Source organism: Plecotus auritus (assembly GCF_963455305.1).
Source record: "Plecotus auritus genome assembly, chromosome: 3".
Taxonomy (NCBI): Eukaryota; Metazoa; Chordata; class Mammalia; order Chiroptera; family Vespertilionidae; genus Plecotus; species Plecotus auritus.
Window position 1 is genome coordinate 142,795,610 of NC_137772.1, and position 22,609 is coordinate 142,818,218.

Here is a 22,609-nt window from a genome sequence, read left to right on the forward strand (position 1 = left end):
GATTTCTGAGAAGAAGGGAGAGAGAGAGATAAAAACATCAATGATGAAAGAGAATTGATTGGCTGCCTCCTGTACATCCCACACTGGGGATATAGCCCACTTCAGGGACATGTGCCCTGACAGAAATCAAACCCTGACCTTCTGGTTCATAGGTTGATACTCAACCACTAAGCCATGCCAGCCAGGTGGTTCTAGGTTATTTTAATGTAATTAAAATATTTCTTTAAAAGGTTCAGTAGTATAGAGAAGTTTTATACTTGTTGAATATTTAAATTTGTTCTTCTTCCAGGAGGCATATCTCATAAGTTGTCTTAATTTGCAATATTCAAGATTTATAGAACCATAATTTGTATAGTCATAAATTATTTTATTATACTTTTTTAATTTATATAATGAAAAAATAAATTTCAGATTAAAAATGAAACACACACACACACACACACACACACAAACGTCCATGCATTTAATATTTTTCAAACAGTATCACTGCTGATAACTGCTCATCAGGCTTTATATACATGGGGAATAGGCAAAGATTACATGTAGTTCTAAGATCGATGTACTTCTCAGATCATTATAAGAAGTTATACAATTTGAGACTCTTTTTCACTGAGGCTTATTTTTTGATCTAGTGTTCACATATTCTTGTTAACAGGAATATGCCACTCATAGTTAAAATCAGTTACTGCTCCCATAAAAATTGAATGTTTAAAAATAAGAAAAAAGCCCAGGCTATGTGACCCTTCCATTACTCCCATAAAAATTAAAAGATGTGATTGTGTTTAAACCCTTTTGAAGGTTTGGGCAAGGGAACAGTGGAATATTTAACGAGACTAAGAAATCCAGCACACTTGGTCTCAGACTCTAGGGTATGTGTAGGCATTATTGATGTGGCTTCTGCACAGAGATGTGCAATGTTCACTTGACTTTTATCACATAGTGAATAAAAGAGACTTAATCCAGATAATTGTTAGCCTATAAGTAATGGAATAAATATTGTTAAATTTAAAAATAAAGATATACAGATGTCAAGTAAATGTATTTATCAATGTTGTCTTGATTTAAAATCTTTTTGTTCTTGTTGTTTTTTGTTTTTGTCTTGAGTCACACTTTCAGAACCCAAGAGCTGGACATAGTAGTAGAGCTGGAACTCACACATGTTTTTTAACAATATTAATTTCAGCATTAAATAGAAAAACCAAGCAAACAGTGAGCAATGAAAGTAGAAATGTAAAATTGGTCTGTTTGGAAAAGTCTACGAGGGTAACAGTGACTAGATTCAACATGCAAGGGCCATCATGATGAATGTTTACAACACTTTTTTGAGAGCCAATTATACTGTGTTTTTTTGTGTGCAGGGACTGGAGATCAGCCAGATCAGTTGTATGCACAAAGCTGCTTTGGTTCTCCCTTTTCAAACAAGAGCTGCAGAAAACGTTAGAGCAAGGTTGAAGCTTTATTCCTCTCTGGTAAGCAAAGCTTTCTTTTTCTTTGCAATGGTGAGAGTTTGATAAAAAAAAAATCCTTTTTAAACCATAATGTGGTCAGGGACCAGAGAAGCTGTTCTATGTTACAAGTTATAAACTGTTTTCTTTTCTTTTGAACTATTTTTTTCATAATTCTTTTGGGTGTGTGTTATATAGAAAAATAAAAGTGAAGCAGTAAGTCATATTGCACATATTAAATTTGTATGGGAGGTAGGGGAGTCTGAAACTACACTTCTGTTGAACGAAATGCGGTGTTATTTTATATTTTATACTTAGAGTTCCTGGCCAGGACACAGGGAAAAGAGTCAGTACTCTGATTCATGGCTGAGAGTGAGTCCATATGTTTAAGTTTTCCCCTGACCAATGGTGTCATTACTGCCCAGTAGCACGTCTCCATAAAGCTTCAAGAACCCAACCTATTTTTGCCATTGGGTTTACTTGTAGACATTTTTGACTACTCTAAACTCTTTTTTATTCTAAAAATTGGAAAAGAGACAATCTGGAAATAATAATTCTGGGTGAGTTTGTCTGCATATGGCTTTTGTCACTTTAGCTCTATGTAATGTAACACTGCACATATATTCAAAATAAGAGATTTTGTTTTTTGCATAAATTCCTTCAACCTGTAATGTGCTTCAATATTCAATATTACCACAAAATTCTCTACCTGTTATACACTCTACCTAAATTTGTGTATGTCTAAAATAGCAAGAAAATATTTATACACATGTATGAGTATTTACAAATATTTGACGTGTATAAAATTAATTTTAGGTAATGGCAGAATTACACATTACTGCACTGTAATTCTTATAGAAACATCATTTTTAGTTTGCATTCATATAACTTCATTTTCTTCATAAGCATTTGTTCAGAAATCAGTGATGTGAATATCAAAATACTTTGCAACTAATCAGCTTCACTTTAAGCTAAATCTATTTTTTAAAGTAAACTTGTCATTAGATTTCTTCTTTTAAGTAGTTCAGTCACATGTGTGATTAAATATTTATGTTCTCTATCTATATCTCTATCTCTATCTATCTCTATCTCTATCTCTATCTCTATCTCTATCTCTATCTCTATGTCTCTCTATCTCTATCTCTATCTCTATCTCTATCTCTATCTCTATCTCTATCTCTATCTCTATCTCTCCATGAGACTTGAACATAAATATGTTTAGGGATTTACCCCAGAAAAGTATTCCCAGCTTCAAAGATATAAGCAACTTGCAATGACAGTTTGATAGGTCACTAATAAATATTCATATCCATTTGATCATTTCAATAGTGTTTACTGACTATCGGCCTTGCTAATTATTTTCAAGAAGAGGAAGTATGTCACTTACAAAAGAGATAAAACATATAATATCTGTACAGATTTAATGATGGTTCATTTGAAAATATGTAATTTATATTGAGGTTTTGGCTAAGGACATATAGATAAGAGTATTTTACAGGGACAGGAAGTCAGGAACAAAAATAAATGTAATGAGAATATTTTGTTAGATTTTAAAATAACTCTACCTTTTTATTCATGAGGCTTAAAAACTGTAACAATGGAATATTTTTCCTTTAACCCTTCTTTAAATTATCTGCACATTTAACACAACCCATTTTAATGTTTCAACTATGAACATTGTACTGAAATAACTATAAAGACAGCCCTGCCTCTGAAAGAGATTCTGGTCTAAAGGTGAGCTGAAGAAAAATTTTTTAAAAAGTTGATATTATGTAGTTTCTGCTCTCTTAAAAAGTGTGTGTTGCCCTTAGGCACATACAGCAGGCAACAATAGCAAAATGCTCCAATTCCCTTAGGTTCTAACTTTCAAAATTTTGAAGTGAATCTCAGATGAATAAAACATATGCACACACACACTCATGCACACACGCACACAAGGTGAGGCTGAAGTAGATCTATAGTTGTTCATATGGAAAATAATACAATAATTAATAATGCAAGAATAAACTGTGTTGCATACTTACAACTGTAAATCCACTTTGCTCCACCCTGTATATATAATCATTTGTACGTTTAGAAACTATGATTGTTTCAACACATACAGTTATACACATGCATACACACACACACACACACACACACACACAATTTGAGAAGATAGAAAAGAAGAGCAAATACGACATCCCCTACCCACAGTGAATATGACACAGTGGGATATCTCAGACTTTTTACTTTCAAGCCTTTATTTTTTTGCTATCCATGCTAAGAACACTGCTTTTCCTATTGTCTCATGTCCAGGTTCTAGCTGTTCTTTATGGTTCAGAGTAGAGGCCCCTTCATATTGTGATATCTTCCCAGAAAACCTCATGCTCACTCAGGATAAAATGTTCTATTGCACCTTGGAGCAATCTTATCACTTTATCCTATCTAATAAAAGAGTAATATGCAAATTAACCATCACCCCGCTACACCCACAAGTCATGCTCACCAGCCAATCAGGAGTGAGTATGCAAATTAACCCAACCAAGATGGCTGTGGCCACCAAGAGAACAAGAGGGAGGCTTGGGTTTCCCCGGCAATGGGGGAAGCCAACCTTTCCGCACACCCTGGCCAGCCCAGGCCTGCACTCCAGGCTACAAAGTTTCAATTATAGAATAAATAAATCGCAACAAAAATGGCGGCAGCCACAGAGCTGGAGAGAGCAGGAGGCTAGGTTTGCCCTCGGCGATGAGGGAAGCCAAGCTTCTGAAACACTGGCCTGCCTTGGCCTCTGCTTAAGGCTACAAAGTTTCAATTGTAGAAAATAAATAAATCCCAGATACCAGGGCCTCAGCTTGGGTCGCCAGGGGCATGGCCGGCCTGCAAACCACCACAGGCCCCTCACCCAGGCCTCCCCATGCCCCAAGGGAACCCCCACCCTGATCCGGGACACCCTTCAGGGCAAACCAGCTGGCCCCCACCCATGCACCAGGCCTCTATCTTCTCTAATAAAAGAGTAATATGCAGATTAAGCATCACTCCAACACACAAGATGGCTGCCCCCATGTGGTCAAAGATGGCTGCCCCCATGTGGACACAACATGGCCACCACAAGATGGCCATCAGGGGAAGGCAGTTGGGAGGGACCAGGCCTGCAAGGGAGGGCAGCTGGGGGCAATCAAGCCTGCAGGGGAGGGCAGTTAGGGGTGACCAAGCCAGCAGAGCAGGAAAATTGGGGGTGACCGGGACTGCAGGGAAGGACAGTTGGGGGGGACCAGGCCTGCAGGGGAGGGCAGTTAGGGGTGACCAGGCCTCCAGGGGAGGGCAGTTAGGGGCAAACAGGCTGGCAGGAGAGCAGTTAGGCATCAATCAGGCTGGCAGGGGAGTGGTTAGGGGGTGATCAGGCTGTCAGGCAGAAGCGGTTAGGGGCAATCAGGAAGGCAGGCAGGCGAGCAGTTGGGAGCCAGCAGTCCTGGATTGTGATAGGGATGTCCGACTGCCCGTTTAGGTCTTATCCCACCAGGATCGGGCCTAAACGGGCAGTTGGACATTCCTCAAGGGGTTCCAGATTGGAGAGGGTGCCGGATGGGCTGAGGGACACCCCCCTCATGCACAAATTTCATACACCAGGCCTCTAGTTTATATCATAAAATGCCTGTGGTCGTGATGCCGTAATGGCATCACGACCAAATAACTCATTACCAGGAGGTGCACGGAGCACATATCACGGGCTGGGACTTGTGGCTCGCGCAGTGAGGCGGGGCTCACGCGCGTCTCACGCAGGACTTGCGGTGCTGGTGTGGCAGAGGTTGGCTGGTGTCTCACACGGTTTTGGCACGGCCCATGGAGGGCGTCATAACCAAACCACCAGGAGGTGCATGGGGCACCTCTTGTGGACTGGGACTTGTGGCTCGCATGGTGAGGTGGGGCTCACTCGGGGCTGGCGGACGGGGCTGCATGACGAAGAGGGCATGGGGGATGGGCACCGGGCAGGCAGGGGTGGGGAGCGTGGTGCAGGTCCCCAGGTGGCGAAAAGTGGTGTTCCCACTGAGGGGGAAGGGGCAGGGATGCACGCTGCTGGCAGCTGGGGGAGGTGGTGCGCAGGGGAAGGGCACAAGCTGGGAGCATCGCCAGGCACCAGCAGCATCCATGGAGCATGCGAGGCATCACGGGGCGATGGACATGACCCTGATGGCAGGGTAGGCCTAGGGGACCCTACACACTCACGATTTAATCTTGCGCTAGGCCTCTAGTTTTTGTATAAAAGGACTAAAACAGGGGTGGGCAGACTTTTTGACTCGAGGGCCACAATGGGTTCTTAAACTGGACCGGAGGGCCGGAACAAAAGCATGAATGGAGTGTTTGTGTGAACTAATATAAATTCAAAGTAAAGGAGCGGAGGGGAGAGCAAGAGAACCAGATAGAACAGCCAGACCTGGCCCGCGGGCCGTAGTTTGCACACGGCTGGACTAAAATGTAAAATGAGAAATCTTTGGGAAAAGTTTTTCCTTCCAGATATTGTTTGAGAAGTCTGCTTTTTAGAAAGTTACCTTTTATAAAATTATTGTTTTTATTACTTTAGAAATGTCCTTTGCCTTCTTTGCCCTCCTGTTTTCTTTTAAAAAATTATATATATACAAATATATATGTAAATATATATATGTGTGTGTGTGTATATATATATATATATATATATATATATAGAGAGAGAGAGAGAGAGAGAGAGAGAGAGAGAGAGAGAGAGAAAGAGAGAGAGAGAGAGAGAGAGAGATTTCAGAGAGGAAGGAAGAGGAAGAGAAAGATAGAAACATCAATGATGTGATACACCTCATGCTGGGGATCGAGCCCACAACCTAGTCATGTGGCCTGACCTGACCAGGAATCAAACTGTGACCTCCTGGTTCATAGGTTGATGCTCCATCACTGAGCCATGCCAGCTGGGTGGCCTCATGCTTTACTTAAAGCTGATTATCTTGCCTTTCAATTCATTGTGAAAACCAAAATCATATGGCCAGTTCTGCCATGTTCTTTATTTTTATTGTTGACATTATTACGGATGTCTCTATATTCCCCCACATTTCCCACCTCTCTGCAGTCTTCGCTCCACTACCCCCTTGCCTCTGGCCATCATCACACTATTGTTTCTGTCTGTGGGTGTTGCATATCTGTCCTTTCGCTAATTCCTTCACCTTCTTTCCTCCAGTGTTCCCCACTGCCCTCCTCTCTGACAGCTGTTAGTCTGTTCCATGTATTCATGCCTCTGGTTCTATCCCTCATGCTCTTTTGCCTTCAAATCTAAAAAGCTTACCTTAATCTTCACCTAACAAGCTCTTCTTTTCACCTTTTGTGGTGGGAGGAAGCACCCATACTTTTAACAATGTTCAATCTCTACTTCTGAATTCTCAGGTATTTGTCTTAATCTGTCAAGTCTTCTTTATTCCTAATCTTCAGTTCTATTTTCCCAATAAAATCCTTTTCATTGAAGTCTCTCTGTGTTTACTGCAGGTATCTCCGATCCTGACTAAACCCGCATGTTCCCCGCTGGATGCTTCTATATTCTTTTGCTACTCTACACACACTTCTCTGAGTTTATTTTTCCAATTAATATTTCCATGGCCTTATTTCCAATTCTCTCCAATCTTTCTATACCTTCAAGATGCTTCCAACCTTTCTCAGGTAGCCACTTGACTTTCAGGTTCATAAATTCACTGTATACTTTTTAGTTCTCATCTTGATTCCCCACAGCATATAAGGGTTGACTATTCTTCTTTGAAACATTTTACCTTTTCCTCGACCTGCATGGCTAGGGTTCAGGATCTAAAGGAGGGGCTGATGCACAAATGAAAATGGTATACAAGAAATAATTTAAAAGGCATTGGGGGCCAGGTGGAGCCCCTTTCTTGAAGAGACACCCTGACTTTTCAATCCCGTTTGTTTTTTATTCACTTGAATACACATTTGCCCTTTAGCAATGCATACAGGCATATCAAAGGTAAATTTTGGTAAACAGTAAAAGGATTATCAGGTTAGGGAATTACCTTGAGCCACCACTATCTCAACACAAACAATCGGTGCTTAGCATCAGCCTTGCTAACGCCCAAGGTCCATTGGCATTCTGCATTCCTTGGTGCACTGACAATATTGGCAAACAGTGGCTTCCCGCATACCTTCACTTCCTTAGTTTTTGTAAATACCACAAATATACATACACTGTACATATAAGTATATTATGTTATGATATATTCTATATATGTACGTATATAATGGTGAGAGAGAGAGTGAGGTATTTGACATAAATCATATGGAAAATACTAAAATACTTTAGGCCTAAAGAATAAAGTAATACAAGAAACATTTGCCCTAGATGGTTTTGCTCAGTGGATAGAGCGTCAGCCTGTGGACTGAAAGGTCCTGGGTTTGATTTAGGTCAAGAGCACATACCTGGGTTGTGGGCTCAATCCCCAGTAGGAGGCATGCAGAAGGCAGCTGATCAATGATTCTCTCTCATCATTGATGTTTCTATCTCTCTCTCCTTTGCCCTTCCTCTATGAATATTGATATTCAGATATATAAAGAACAGTACTTCAAGTAACAAGCTTTGTCTACTTAGACTTTGGAAAATAGGCTTGAATTCATGCTTAATGATATTTACTCCTGAAATATATGTATATGAATATTTATCCCTGTCCGAAAGGTAGTAAGGATACATACAAGTGATATATTTGATCATGCCATGCATGTCCTTGTTAAGAATTCCACAAGTCACTTCTCTTAGCACTTGAAATAAAATCAACATTCTTACTATAGACTCAGTGACTCAAGATCCTTCTTGGTCTTGCTTTGACCATTTCTCTCTTTTCATCTATAACATTTCTCCATGCTCACTGTGCTCCAACCACGTGGGTATCTCTGCTAATTCTAGAGCACACCATGGGCAAACTTGCCATGAAATGGTTACTTTTGCTGTTCCCCTGCCAAAATCATTATTCCCCCAGATATCCTCATGATCACTCCTCTATTTTATTTATTCACCTCAGAGATCACCTCCTCAGAATGATTGCTGCACCTTTCCTGGCTATGGTCAATCTGTATACTGTTGCCACACTTTTTCTTCACATAATTTAGAATCATTTGATATTTCATTATTTACCTGTTTGTGTTATTATTTTGTCTACACCTAGGGAGACTAAATTTAACATTGTGTGTTATCTATAATAATAAAAGGGCAATATGCTAATTAGACCAGAAGTCTTCTGGACCTTCTTCCTGATGAAGCCAGGGTGGAGGGAAACCAGCATGGGTCTCGGCTGCCTGCGGGTGGCCCGAGGGAAGCAGCCTGGGTCCCAAGTGCCTGCGGGTGGCCAGAGAAGGGAAGCATCCCGGGTCCCGGGTGCCGGAAGGAAGCCGGTGCCGGCAGCCGGGGAAAGGAAGTCCTACTCTTGCATGAATTTTCATGCATTGGGTTTCTAGTCTTCAATAAAAACATTTTGATTATGTTAGATCACACACGCAAACACACACACACACACACAGACACTAGTATTAAGTAAGCCAATGACATTTATTTTGAAAAGCAAAATTAATTCCTATTAATTTCTATTCCTTCTTCTGAGAAAATACTCTGTTTCATGAAAGAATAAATAAACTTGGTCCATACAAGTAATTTATGAAAATTGTTCTCATTCATTCCTTTTAATTCTTCAGGCCAGGCTAGTGGTTAAGGCCAGGAAGTCCTATGTTTGACAACGTTTGATTTAGTTCTGACACCACTTCTTACTGTTTGTGAATTTAGGCAAGAAATAAAAACTTTCTCATTACTATAATGAACATTTCCATCTCCATACAATGATGAAGATTAAGTAAGAAAGCACATATATAACATTTATAAGAATGCCTAGCATATATAACTATGAACTAGTTAGTCATTATCATTTTAAATATTTTGATACTTTATCTGAAGTATCAGTTGTTTAAATAATAATGCTCACAGGCAACCATGTTGTCTTCCACTTCTATTATCATTGTTAAGTTGATGTTGCACAACATTTGCCACACCAATTTTACTAACTAATCACCATTCTCACTATAGTCTGTCTATATTGATATATACCTTTTCTCTGTCACATGTGACTGACACTATGCCATATACTAAAATGTCAAGTTTTACAATTTCCTGTTCTCAAAGTTTCTCATACATTACTCATTTTTTTTCCATTTCTATCAATTTACAACTGACTTGCACCTTTTTTTTTTTAACAATTTCTCTATATATTGTTGAAAACTCACTAATCTATAGTCATTTTTTTTAGTGTTTTCCCATGGATATGGGGAAGGAGAGTTTATATATTTTCTAACAGTAATCTAATGTATCTCTACTATCTAAGGGAATGCTGAGAAATTTTATTCTATTATCATTATAGAAATATAAAAGAAGCTACATATCAATGATATCAAGACTATAATTAACCAAATAACATATATTCATAGCCCATGGACATGGAGAATAGTGTGGTGAAGGCCTGGGGTGGGGCTGGGTAGATGAGGACAAAAGGGAGGGGGAGTAAGGGGTATCTCGAATACCATCAACAATAAAAAATGGCTATAATAAACTACAAGCCTCATGTGAAAAAAAATAAGAGGCCAATATGAATATGTTGGCCAGAATTAAATCAATTTTTTATTCCTGCAATAATCACATGTGCAATGAAAAAAATTGTTTATAGATATATGCTATAAATATTTTTCCAGGGTTTCCTTTACATCCAAAGTGCTTTTGAAGTACAAAGTATAAAAAATTAAAAATTTTCTCCTATAAGAGTTATATACGTAGTTATATCAATCTAATTCAATATATGTTTTGTTTTGTTTGGAGAGGTATTTTTTAGATCTGCTTAAATAGGAATTTCCTAACTTTGGTCAAAAACTTTGGGATGTTTGTGTCATTTTGTGATTTTCTTTTAACAAGTCATTTTGAATTTATTTTGCTAAACTTTTTGAAGTAAAGAACAATATATTTCCAAAGATTTATTGTTTTCTCATAAACACATATCTCTGTCTATGGAATATATTTTTCCTCCTAGATGTTAATTAGAGAATAAAAATTAATTGAGAAACTACCCTTTAGAAAAGTTAATATAGTTTTAAATGACAGAATAATTTGTAAGATAGCCCATGCATGCAAAGAGTTGAATACTTGATTTTGTATAATTTTTAACTTTATAACAGAATTAACCTAAGGCTTTTTTTTTTTTTTTACTAACAAAGTGATATTTATCTATATATATAAAAGCATAATTTGCAAATTGTCCCCTTGGGAGTTTGAGCAGAAGACCAGGAGTTTAATCGCTCATTATGACGTGCACTGACCACCAGGGGGTGGTGAGGAATGAAGGAAGGCCCTGGCCAGCAGCCGGTGGCTGGGGGAAGGAAGGCCCCGGTGGGCAGCCAGAAGGAAGGCCCCAGCTAGCAGCCGGAAGACCTTGATCGGCCCTGATCACTGGCCAGGCCTAGGGACCCTACCCGTGCATGAATTCTGTGCACCGGGCTTCTAGTTCTAATATATAATCAATTTATTTATGTTTCTTAACCATAGATGTTTTCATACTGTGATTTTAGTCTTTTTATTTACCTTCTTTTTACTTATTTTGCTTAAATTTACATTAAGAATTCTAGTTTATATTATTATACATTATAGAGGGTAGAGGAAATAAGCCATTTTAAATATTAACTTTTATCTCTATGTAATCCATTTATTGATTACAAAATAAAACTCATCAAATATACACACTCACTAACATTTCATTCGAGAATATATAAAGTACAGATTTGTCAAGATTTGCTTTCCAGTTGTCTAGATTCCAAAATTATCATCTAAATATATTCTGCTTAAACAAAGACATTATTATATATTTATACATTGGTGCTAAGTTAAAATGCAAAGTTTTAAACAAATAGCTTTGGAAAATATGTTCAAAGAGGTTTTGGACAGAAACAATGAAGGCTTTTATATTTATAAAATACCTTGAGGGAGTTTTGTATCAGAGAATGGAAATGCTAACTACGAGCTAAAGAGAATCTGCTGTAGAATAAAAATGGATGGTGTCAGAGCCTCTATAGAAATTGGACAGTGACACCCTGAAGTCTATAAGGTGAAATGAAGTGGCACCAGTGTATGGGATATTATTTTTACAATGCATACCGTTTGAAGTTGCCCTGGGTGAAAGCAACTTTAGAAAAGAGGCATCTCTGCGTGTGTGTTTTTCTCCCCAAATACCTAAATAGTATTGGTATAAATAATTTTGGATTTCTTAATTGGTTGTTTTGGATGAGAACATTTTAGAAATATTTGACACATTAGGATGAAAATATATATTCATAAATGTTTAGGGGTGATATTTACATTTAAAAAAAATTTGATTTTTGTAAATGTGATTGTAGTAGAATCCAAGTAGAATCCTAAACTCCATGGAATACAGTTTGAAACTCCATGTAACACTGGTATGCAAGAGAAATGAAGTGTTTTCATGACAAAATAGATACAGGAAAGAAGCAATCAAAAGGACAACTGGAGGTCAGGCTGTGGGCAGCACTCGGTAAAAGCTAAAACTGGAGGTCCTGCTGAGAGTCACTTTGGACACTGAAGTAAATAAAGACAGAAAAGACACTGCCTGAGTCAGAGAATCTTAGGAATAGAGATGGGAAGACCGCTTTTATACTAGGTCACATCTTTCACTCTCACTGTTTTTGTAATTTTGATAAAGATACTTAAACTTACTGGATCTCCACTTACTAAAATGAAAAATATGAAGAATAATTATTTCCTCACAAATTATGCCAAATATTGGTAGTATACAAGGTCTTATAGTATCACAAAGACTTTGTATAGTGGTTCTAATGTTAGTAGAATCTTAAGTGAAACTATATGGAAAGACAAAGAGATTATGTTTGCACATATTTGGAATTTATTAGCAAAGAAATTATGATTTTCTTTCAAGTTGATAGTTAAATCTTGAATTCTGTTGAATACTAAGTTCATCAGGTAATTTCTTCAAACAAGTATGACCTGAAAACCACACATAAAGGTAAGAGTGAGGGTTGGAGTTAACCAACAAAAGTTAGTACAAAATGAATTACATCTTAAAAAAGCTAGATAGATAGTTGCATATAGGTTTTTAAATTCTATGTCCTATTTAGTTTTCTGTAATAGATTTTTTAAATACTAAACTTAGCCTGGTCATGAATTAAAGTATCTGTTCTATTGATTATGAGAAAAAATATAGTATGTAAAATATTGGATTTTTAATTTACTTTATTATTGTCTGTTACTTTTTAAGTTTTGAAATAAAATGTACCAATTATTTAGTTGCATCTCTCTCTATAGACAGATTGATAGATTATAGATAGATAGATAATAGATAATCTCAGATTAGATATACTTTAATTATATATATACTGTACATATATATGTATATACAGTGTGTGTGTGTGTGTGTGTGTGTGTGTGTGTATAATTAAGGGTGAGGGAGAGAGAGATAGAAACATCAATGATGAAAGAGAATACTGCATGCCCCACATTGGGGATCGAGCCTACAACCAGAGCATTTAACTTGACCAGGAATTGAGCCCTGGCCTCTTGGTTCATAGGTTGATGCTCAACCACTGAGCCACGCCGGCTGGGCTATTAGATATACTTTTGATAAAAAGTCACTGATTTTATGCCCTGCAATGTGGATGACTAAATAAAGATTACAGTTGCTCAGATTAGATTTAATGCTAAATAAAAATATTCAAAAAAATTATATCCAGATTTTGATGCTTTTTTCCCCCACTATATCATACTAACAGGATTTTCCAGCACACTTTTGTGAATGAGCCAGAGATGGAGTTCAAACCTGCTCTTCAGAGAATATATTTTTTATGGTCCCAAGCCTGCTCTCTGTAATTCATAGTTAAAAACAAGTACATTAAAATCAGACAGTCCTAGTTCAAGTCCTAGTTTCATTATCCACCAGTTGTAGAATTTAAGAATTAACCTAAACTTTGTACAACTGCATTTCTTCATCTCTAACATAGAAATAATAACTTCCATTTTATAGGATTAAATAAGATTATATAAATTAAAAATTAAGTCATTCATTACATATAATGCATACATTTCTATTTCTATCACCTGATATAAAGTAATTGAGATAGCCATTTTATATTATACTAGAGGCCTGGTGCATGAAATTTGTGCACTCGGTTGGGGGGAGTGGGTCCCTTAGCCTGGCTTGTGCCCTTTCACAGTGCGGGAGTCCTGTGATGGATCACCCCAAAGAGGTAGGCCCTGCCAACTGGGCTGGGGCTCTGCAATGCATCGCCCCCACAGAGGGAGGCCCCACCCACCTGCTGCAGCTCACCAGTTGTTGGCCTGGCCTCTCTCTACAGGGCGATCATGGGGCGATGGCCAGGTCCTCTACCAATCACATTGCACCCATTTAGACTGGCCTGGCACCAGTGGGTGTCATAGCATTGTCGTCCGAACAGTTGTTCCATTGTTCAAACATTCAGTTGATTTGCATAATATGCTTTTATTATTATAGATTAGGTTTTAAATATTCTATGTAAGTAAAAAGGTGAACTTTTGTGATATTTTAGAAAGTATGGCTATCATATGTTTCACATTCACCCATGTAAGTGGGACATAATTTTTTATTACTGAACAACAAAAAATATGACTACTAAACATTTTATTTTCTGAATTTGTGGGAGGGTCTACACATGTGCAAGTGTGTGTGTGTGTGTGTGTGTGTGTGTGAGGGGACTGAGAGAACCAAAAATTAAATAATTTTATCAAAAAGAATGCTTCCATTGGCCAAGTACAGGTTCTATAATATTAGAAACTTTTCCTTTTGAAGGGATAGAAAGTGCAAAACAGAAAATATATGTCATAATGTGCTAAAACATCTGTAACTGTAATAATGTACACTGAGTAGCCAGATTATTATAATCTCTGAAAGCATAATAATCTGGCCACTCAGTGTATATCCTATATAATAAAAGGCTAATATGCAAATTGTCCCCTAGACCAGTAGTTCAACCAGCAGGCAGGCCGGGCAACTGCCCATGTTCCCTCCCCCTGGCCAGGCTGGCCGGACCCCACCCATGCATGAATTCATGCACTGAGCCTATATATATGTGTGTATATATATATGCATATGTATACACATACACACACACACACACACACACACACACACACACACACACACTGAGTGGCCAGATTGTTATGTGTTCAGAGATCATAATAATCTGGCCACTCAGTGTATATAGTACTCTCTTCCTCTTCAGCAAGTGAATTGTCAAAGTCATAACTATAAGTAGGAAGTACATGACCATTTGTGGTCCAAATCTTTCCATGAAGAAATGTAGAATGTGAGCATCAGGTCTGTACACTAAAGGAGAAGTTGGCCCCTCCTTAAGAAACAGCCCTTTTCTTTCATAGAAGTACATAGAGCAATACTTTGAGTGTGTACAAAAGCTGTGATTGCCTTTCTTTCCCCAATGCCTCCTGCCCCTGCCAGCTGACGTTGACAAGGCATGGGCCCATTACATATGTGAAGTGTTTGCATATCAATTGTACCTCAATAATGCTGTTCAAAATAAATAAGGCATGAGTACTTGAATAGGACAATGATGTAAGGCAGAGAAGCATACTTAGGTGTAGTTTCTCTTTGTAACTTACAGCTGTACATGTGTGTCCTTCAGCAATGCAGGAAGTATGAATTAAGCGGAGAGGCTTAATTCCAGAACCATTTCAGCCATAGGCTAGCTGAATAACCCTGAGCAAGTTGCCTGACAAGCAATTTTGTGTCCTTATCTGTATATGGTCAATAATACTTGTTAATCCTACAAATGATATTTATACTTAATACTAAAGTCCCGATGCATGAAATTTGTGCAAGGGCCTTGGCCCCCGCAGCTGCCGTGGCCGCCTCTGCCTAGGCTCCCAATTTTGTCCAAAAGGAAGGATGTCCAGTCTAATTAGCATATTACGCTTTTATTATTATAGATGTGAAAATTAACTAAGATTACTTTTTTTAAAAAAATGGTGCCTGGTTTCTTAGAAATGATGAATAAATTATAATTACTATAATTTTATAATTATGATATATTTCCTCTTCTACTCTTCTCAATAACGAGTAATAAGAAAACAGACTTTCATCTAAATGGTGAGGAAAAGGCAGTATAAGATTCTTCATTTTCTTGAGATAAAAACATGCACTAATTCTCTAAGGACATTGGTATAGAAAATTAAGTAACTATCTATGATGGACCACATATTTAGAGTTGTCAAGAGGTAGGTGCCATACATTGCCTATCTCAATGAGTAGCATACATGGTGTCCCTCTAATACCGAGCATATAGGTTTAAAATAAAATATACTCACTAGTTATTTAAATATGTGTATTGCATTTACATATATTGCTTCTACTATGGAAAGACTAAAAGGTTTTAAGATTTTTTTTAATTTATTGAGATAAATTATGAGTACACCATGGGATAGAGTATATTGCTGTTGATATAGGTGTAGATTATTACTATCACTAATTTTATTTACACAATTTAAATTATGCAGAGACAGAAAGTCATTTGTAAATTCCCTCTGTAATCAGAAGGAAACTTTGAATACAGATGCAGTTTAACACTCATCCAATCACCTTGGAAGACCCTTAGGTATTACTAAAGTTAAATGCATCAATACTTCAATATTCCCAATGGTAAAGGCCTCATCTCTTTGATGGTTGGTGCCAGACAGTCTAGATATTGGAGCAGAAGGTTTCAGAGAACGGATTCAGTGCCATCTACAATTTGCCTTTGTCAGGATCCACATCATCAAATCAGGTTATAATATGTACAACAGCTTTAAAAATATCCCACCAGTGTATTTATCATTCTTCCTAAATCATGAAAGTCTGCATAGTGTAATGTGTAGACTAAGAGATCTGGAGCCACTGCATTGCTGTCTGAGCTTGAATTCATGTTCTATCATTTAATGGCTGTGTGGCGTTGAGTAAACTACCTTACCTCTATGTGCCTCAGACTCATCATCTATAAAATGGATAAAATAATGTTATCTATTTCATTGAGTTGTTGAAATAATTAAGATATTTAATAAATTTGTTCTTAGAATAGTGCCTGGCATAAGTGGTTAAGCTCTATGTAAGTTTTATAATGATGATAATGATGTTCTTGCTCAGTCATACTCACTCTGAATCAACAGTTTTCCATGTTGTAAGAGACTGAGCAGGTATCACCTAGGACACACACTCATTTCTCAGTCTGACTGTCAAATTTGGTAAGTCAATTGGAGGAAAGATAAGTTTGAACACTAATCATTGAGTATAACAACAAACACTATAGCCTCAAACTCTATATATCAAAACAAAAGTGCTGAGTTTTACACAAGCTAAAAAGAGAACACTGCACTATGTATATCCTATATAAAAAAAGCATAATATGCAAATCAACCAAATGGCTGAACAGCAGAACGACCATCTGGGATCAATCTATGACACATACTGGTACCAGGCCAGCCAAGGCGGGTGCAATGTGATTGGTCGGGGGCCTGGCCATCGCCCCATGATCACCCCACAGCAGGAGGCCCAGGCTAACAACCAGCGGGCTGCAGTGGGTGGGTGGGGCTTCCTTCTGTGAGGGAAGCCCGGGTACCGGGTGCTGGGGGGAAGCTGCTGCTGGCAGCATGGGAAGGGAAAGCCTACTCTTGCACGAACTTCATGCATCAAGCTTCTAGTATGTATATAAGTTCTCTGATTGATCACTCCCCACCCACTCTCCCCCTTCCCTCTGAGATTCACCCATCTGTTCCATGCTTCTATGTCTCTGGATCTATTTTTTTCATCAGTTTATTTTGTTCATTAGATTCCACATATGAATGAGATCATGCGATATTTATCTTACTCTGACTGGCTTATTTTGCTTAGTATAATACTCTCCAGGGCCCTCCATGCTGTCTCAAAAGGTAAGAGATCCTTCTTTTTTTACTGTATACATAGTATTCTATGGTGTTAAACATACCACAGCTTTATTTATCGACTTATGGGCACTTGGGCTGTTTCCAGATCTTAGATATTGTAAATTGTGCTGCTATGAATATAGGGTGGGAACTTATTTGCATACTAGAGGCCCAGTGCATAAATTCATGCACCAGTGGGGTCCCTCGGCCTGGCCTGCGGGATCTGGCCCAGACCGGCTCTCCAATATCCTCCGAGGGGTCCCGGATTGCTAGAGGGTTCAGGCCAGGCCAAAGGACCCCACCGGTGCACGATTGGGACCGGGGAGGGACACAGGAGGTTGGCTAGCTGCGGAGGGACTGCGAGAGGGCTCCAGGGAGTGTCCAACCTGTCTCACTCAGTCCCTATGGGCCGGACCCCAGAAGCAAGCTAACCTATCAGTCACAGCATCTGCCCCCCTGGTGGTCAGTGCACATCATAGCTACTGGTCGACCGGTCAACTGTCTGCCCCACCATGGTCAGTGCACCTCATAGTGAGCAGTTGAGTGGCCTTAGCATATCATTAACATATTATGCTTTGATTGGTTGAACAGATGACCAGACACTTAGCATATTAGGCTTTTATTATATAAAACTAGAGGCTTGGTGCATAAAATTCATGCACGAGGGGGGAGACCCTCAGCCCAGCCCGCATCCTCTCACAATCCGGGACCCCTCAGACATCCCTCTCTCAATCTGGGACCACTGGCTCCTAACTGCTTGCCTGCATGCCTGCCTGATCGCCCCTAACAACTCTGCCTGTCTGCCTGATTGCCCCTAACTGCTTGCCTGCCTGCCTGATCACCCCTAACTACTCTGCCTGCCTGCCTAATTGCCCCTAACTTCTCGCCTGCCTGCCTGATCTCCCCTAACTGCCTCTGCCTCAGGCCCCACCATGGCGGCTTCATCCGGAAGGACGTCTGGAGTGGTGTCTGGAAGGTCGTTCAGCTGTCTGGTCTAATTAGGATATTATGCTTTTATTATTATAGATATGCATAGTCCATGGACAAAGACAATACTATGGTGAAGGCCTGGGAGGGGTGGGTGTGGGTTGGAGGGGGTCGATGGGGAAAAAATGGGGGCATCTGTAATACTTCCAACAATAAAGAAAATTTGAAAAAGAGAGAGAGAACATGGTATACAACAGAAGAGAAGTTGTAATGATCTGGAGAAATCATAGTATACTTCCAGTGATTGCTGGAGAAAAAGGTGAATGAGAATCTTAAGAGAATGGTTAAACTTCCTAACAATGATAAGAGGCATTATATTAATAGTCCCCTGTCTTAGATAACAAATAAGGCTTTAATTATGCTAATACATAGAAGACATGGTTCTGGAACACAGGTTTTTCTGACTTGAACCCAGTGTTCCTAACACTTATTTTTTTCTTTTATATGTTTTGTTTTACTACATGCCAATTAATCAAGAAGTCTAAATTCTCAAAAAAAAAAAAAAGGCAAAACAACACCTCATTTTAATTTTTTATTTCTTACATGCTAACACAAATATTCAGGTAAATTTTCATGATTTGATCATCTAAATAACTTTAATTTCCATATAATTTTAGTAAAAGTAGAAAATTCTATGTTCAGAAAACTTAGACTCCTTTATTTTTATTTTACCTACATCTTGGACACTTTTTTTTTCTAAGTACCTACCTTGTATGGTTTATAAACCTAAATAGACACATATTTACAACAGGAAGATTCTCACTTGGAATTTCCCTTTATCAAGAGTGCAAAGAATAATGCTAATAATTTTCAATACAATAGGGATGCATATTTAAACACATCACAATTTGTATTTTTCTGGTTTTCACATTCTCTTCTATTGTAAGGCACTTGCAGAGTTATTGAATTTGTATTTACTTTAAAATGTAATTTAATTATAACATACCCCTACACACACAGACATGCACAGATTTATGAATATATGTTTGCATATATCAATTCACATGTATTCAACAGAGAAAGATATACTAGTTAATAGTTAAATTCTTGGTTATTACATTATAGAAAATACTATTTTTGTTGGTAGAATTAAAACAAATACAGTTGCCATATGTTTTCTTAAACTTCACAAAGACAATTTCTTCTTTAAGTAGAATATTTATAGACTAAAATAATATTAACATTCTGGCTTAAACTCTTTTATTTAAGGTTAAGTGGTATAATAATAATATCACTTTAAAGCTTTCAGAGGATTTCATATTTAATATTATTTTATTCACTTCACCCTGAATATATAGCACAGAAAAACATATAACATTTTGACACTTATAGAAAACATTTTTGCAGTCTTAAAACATTCATTAACTAGTACAATGAAGTTATGAATAATTTGCATTCAAGTAAGCAGTACAGCAAAGAGAGGTTGCAAAAGAAAGCTCATAAAACGCAGATGACTTTCTAATTATTCTTGTAGCTGTGCTCAAAGAGCCCATTTTATTCAAGCTTACTTTCGACCCACTATCCACCTTTCTCCCTACACTGCACAACAAAATGAATAGGAGATAGCTCTCAGCATTTGACACTGGTGGGAAAGATTAGCAGGAGTGTTGACTTTGACAAATCAGATATATTAAGCCTTTGCTGGAGGGTTCCACTGCAGAATAGTTGGTTTGTTATTGTAACCAGAACACTTTTTAATTTTTTTCCAAAACATGAAAAATAAAATAAACACTCACAACACTTTTCAGAATAGTGTACTGAAATGGAACCTAATTGCCTGCATATATTTTATTTGAAGGATCCTTGTTGAATTTTGTGGCTCTAGTCAAAATACTGACCCATATCATTTTATAAAGAGAAAATACAGATTTTATGTTTCATTTTAAAATGGGAGTTACAATGGGCATAAAATTGATTTTAAAATACTACCTTTTGACACAGAAGTTGCTTGTTGGCCAGAAGATTTAGGCTCCATTGCGCCCTTACAACCAGAGTATTGGCATGCTTGTATTTTTACATGCTATAGCAATTTTTAAGATTGTCAAAAGTTGAAAAATGATATTTTTCCAAATGCATGACTCTTTCAGAGATATCGATGTTCTTTTAGTTGATCTGTGAGTAAGTTTTGAAAAGAAATTGGTTTCTCTTAAATTCTATTTTTAATTGTTAAGGCAGATTCCTAGGGCTTCACAGTTCCAAGGCTATGAGCATTAACTATATATCAGCAGATAGAAGTTTGTACTTCAGTTAACTGTGTTTAAGCCAGCATGGAAGTGGGAGAAAGGAGGGAGAGAGATGGTGCAAAGGGAGATTTTGAGCAGAAGAGTGTTTGCTACGTAGAATATTTACTATCAAATATCTCCACTTATCATAGGGTCCAGGACTGCTGTACTGTCATTTTGTATCATCCCATCTCTGAAAGAAACCCAAATTATAAACCTTGACCCAAGAAAAATTATATTTTGTTACAAAGACTTAGTAAATTAGTTTTTTCATTATGCTAATGTTGTCTATATGCTAAATTCATTGACTCATGAATGATTTACAGATTAAAGCTCATGACTTCTGCTCATGCTACATATTTATGTATTTCCTTGACTCTATATCAAAATACATGTAACATTAGGGATGTTGTATGGAATTGATGTTTTTCTCCTTAAATTTTAGATTTGAGCCTAATGTCCTTTAAAGAGAATAAGGCTTCTTGACAAATTGTGAAATACGAGTTTTTGGTATAATATCATTCTGTAAGGCTATTCAGAGTATATATTCTGAATATATTCTGAATCTCTCTCTCTCTCTTTCTCTCTCTCTCTCTCTCTCTCTCTCTATATATATATATATATATATATATATAGCCAGGGTCATGTCATAACATCAAAAACAACTGAAGGCTCGACCAAATGCCAGGCTGCACAGGCAGCAGGCAAGTGGGCTGAACTGCTGACCTCTCAGAGAGAGAGAGAGGCAGGGCTGATCAGCAGTGGCAGCGGCTGCTGATGAGGCCCGGACAGAGAAGCAGGGTGATCAGACCCTGCTTCTCTGTCCGGGCCTCACCAGCAGCCAAGCCTCTCTCTCTCACCCAGAGATCAGCAATTCAGCCTGCTCTCCAGCAGCCTGGGTGGCTGCTGATCAGCCCCGCCTCTATGATCAGGCCTGGAGATAGGCCCGGAGATGCTGGCTGGCATAGAAACCAACCAATCAGAACCTAAGCTGGGTAAACTGCAAAGACAGAACCTAAGGTGGGGCCTGTGGAGGGGTTTTAAGGGCAAGAACTGTTTGGTGTAAGGTGTAAGAAAGTGGTTCAAATTTCTTTTAATGACCGGCAGTATAGTGTATATGGCTGGCTATCAGTCCAGCTATAGGGATTATGTATTTTTGTCTGCCAAGAGCATACCTCCTGATGAAAAAGGCTCCCCCCCAATTTAACCAATCCTATCCTATATAATCTATCCATACTAATGAAAGGGTAATATGCTAATAAAACTGGGAGACCTTCCAGGAGACCTTCCGGACATTCTTCTGGACAAAACTATGGTGGGTGGGCCGAGGTAGAGGTGGTTAGAGGCCAAGAGGGGAGGGCAGTTGTAGGTAATCAGGCCAGGATGGGACGGCAGTTGTGGGTGATCAGGCTGGTGGGGGGGGGCAGTTGGGGGTGAGCAGATCAGTAGGGGGGCCAGTTGGGAGCAAGCAGGCCATCAGTGGGGGTCAGTTGGGGGTGATCATGACAGCAGGGGGGCGCAGCTTGGAGTGAGCAGGCCAGCAGGGGGGCAGTTGTGGGTGAGCAGGCCAGTGGGGAGGGGAGGTAGGGGCAAGCAGGTCAGCAGGGGGGGGCAGTTAGGGGCAAACATACCGGCACAGGGGGCAGTTGGGTGTGATCAGGCTGGCGGGGGGGGGGGGACCGTTGGGGGCAAGCAAGCCATCAGGCAGAGTGGTTAGGGGCAATCAGGCAGGCAGGAAGGTGAGCAGTTAGGAGCCAGCAGTCCCAGATTGTGAGAGGGATGTCCGACAGCCGGTTTAGGTCTGATCCCTATAAACAGGCAGTAGGACATCCTTCGAGGTGTCCCAGATTGAGAGGGTAAAGGCCAGGATGAGGGACACCCTCCCATGCACTAATTTCGTGCACCAGGCCATTAGTCCAATATGATCTATCTATACTACTAAAAGGGTAATATGTTAATTA

At 38.8% G+C, this 22,609-nt stretch overlaps 1 protein-coding gene across 3 annotated transcripts in view; it reads left to right on the forward strand.

Moving 5' to 3' along the window:
• MGAT4C (MGAT4 family member C) overlaps positions 1-22,609 on the forward strand; it is a 780,710-nt gene that overhangs the window by 333,653 nt on the left and 424,448 nt on the right. For all 3 annotated transcript variants that reach the window (XM_080661846.1, XM_080661845.1, XM_080661848.1), the window contains one exon: positions 1,359-1,469. The gene's annotated coding sequence lies outside the window, so the exon portion shown is untranslated. The remainder of the gene's footprint in view (positions 1-1,358; positions 1,470-22,609) is intronic.